Here is a 2,465-nt window from a genome sequence, read left to right on the forward strand (position 1 = left end):
TGTTTACGCGCTGCCTCTGCATTCTGCAACTCCTCTGCCTGTAGCTTTTTTTGTTTGGCAGCACGACGCTGGGTTGTGCATGATTAGCTGTCTGAAACTCGTCTGTCAAGCTGTCGATGTCCGGTGTTCGTACGCGGAGCACAGCAGCTGGGGTCAAAACAGAAAAGGGAGGAGTGTGAAAATGGAGCAGTCAAAACGGAGTTATGTGTCGAAATACCTGCAAAATAAAAATAAACACATTTTAGTTTAAGAAGCAGGTATGTTAATTTATTTATTATTATTATTATTATTGACACTAATCAGTTGTGCTCCCAGTGAGTCCCTCGGCCTACCTGTCTTTGTCTGAACTGGTTACCTAGCAACAAGCATTCCATGTCAGCGGGATGCACTTCTGTAATCCCTGGGATTTTTGTTGTGAAGGGAGTTCAGAACATTGCTTTATGAGATATCAAAAAATGTAGTTTTCTGAAGACAAGCGTTGGAAACGGGAGTAATGAAGGGGAATCGAGTGGCACTGCAGCAAAACGAGCTGACAACAAGTACCCGATCAGCAGTAAAAAAAAAAAAAAACAAACAAAAATGCTAAATGACTTGCTTTGCATGGTTTCCTGGCAGATATTTCTGATCACTTCAGTATTCTCAACACATCACTCCAAGGGCAAGATGATATATTTGTCCCTTCTCTCCCTGACACAATCGAAAGCTGGATCGAGAAGCTGTCCTTGTGGTACAATACCGTAAACCGCGGCAGCCTAGAAGTATTTGTAATTTGTTTTATTTTATTTACTGTTGCTGTAAAAGTCATTTTTATTGCTAGGACTAGGGGTTTGAGAACCGCTGCACTGTGATAACAGATGACATTTTCGTTCATCTTTGAGTACAGTGGTTTAATTTTTTTTTAAGCTAAAATGCTTTAGTTCAGTAGCTGTGGGCACAGTTTGTTAGTTGCAGTTTTCTGTGGTCATTTTTCAAGGGGGGAAAAACAAAACAAAATAAACCTTGTCGTATGGCTTTTAAAATGGATTCATATCATGTAGTGGATTGAGATGAACTCTGAAGGAGATGCAGGAAACTCAGAAAGGTGTGCCGGTACACACATCGTCAGTGTGACACAATCATGATGCAATTAGAGGATCCGTGCTCTAAGCAATGCTTCCCAACCCTGGCCCTGGGGACCCCCTGTGTCTGCTGGTTTTCATTCTATCTGAGCCCTCAGTTACTTAATTAGACCTTTAATTGATCTAAGAATTTGCTTAATTAGACCATTTTTATTTTGTATTCAGCTCTAAACAGTTGCAGATTTCAAGTTAGTTGTAACATTTTAGAAGTAACTTGAACACTGCAACTGTTTAACAATTAAAATGGTCTAATTAAACGAATCATCAGTTCAATTAAGGGTCTAGTTAAGTAATTGAGAGCTCAGTTAGAATTAAAAGCAGCAGACTCAGGGGTCCAGGGTTGGGAAGCCCTGCTCTAAGCTGCTGCTTTGTTTGGTCAATGCATGAGGAAGACTAGATATATGGGGAAAGGGCATTTATTTAAAGGGTATTTATTTAAAGGGTATTTAGTGTGACGGTGTGACTATGGTTTAACAGTTAACTGATAGAAATCAAATAGTTTAAACAGATTTTTTATTAAACAGTATTTACATCCCTTGTCTAAACACAAGTACAATAATATTAGTAATCAGGGGTTAATAACAGAAAACTGGTACTGATGAGCCTGACATGCATAGTGAAGTTCATGCAGTTTAATATGTGAAAATGCACAAAAAACCTCAGCTTATGCAGGCGTTTCAAAGCTAAAGCTCGGACTTGTTTCACTGAACTTTGTTAATTCATTGCCACGCCTGTTTTAGTTATTTTTTGCATTCCATCAAGAGTAAAATGTATTTGCGATGTGTTTAATAGGAGACTGTCTCCTCTTTCTTTTTTTCCCCCTTTACTACAAAAATGACTGTTTACAGCAGGTGTTTTATGGTAAATTGACAGTGTAGAAAACCATTTCTTGGCAGTCATTAAGTGTCGCAGTAATGCTGCTGCTGTATTTCGGTCCCAGTGGTTTCACTCCTCAGAACTACCTGCCTACAGCGTAAAACAAGGCAGGTGGAAAGTGTATTAATGAAGATGCACCTTCAGGGCATGAAGCAAAGGCAATGCTGCCTTCGTTTGGCATGGATTCAGGGGCATCAAGGCAGTTCAGGGGGCAAAAAGGCAAAACATGAATCCAACCCAAGGGCACCAAGGCGATTTCATACTCATTTATAAAACAGCAAAAAAGAAATTAAACCCTCTATGCCGTGTGCGTCATAATTTAGGGTAAGCAAGGTCAACTGGATTTCATACAACATGTTGACCGCTGGTGAAGCGAACAATTTAATCGGTGCATTTTAATCGGTGCATTTCTAAAAATAGTATTCTTTCAGAAATTGAGATTTTCACAGAGAATTGGATATTATTATTACA

This window comes from Polyodon spathula, chromosome 51 (assembly GCF_017654505.1).
Source record: "Polyodon spathula isolate WHYD16114869_AA chromosome 51, ASM1765450v1, whole genome shotgun sequence".
In the NCBI taxonomy this organism is placed as follows: domain Eukaryota; kingdom Metazoa; phylum Chordata; class Actinopteri; order Acipenseriformes; family Polyodontidae; genus Polyodon; species Polyodon spathula.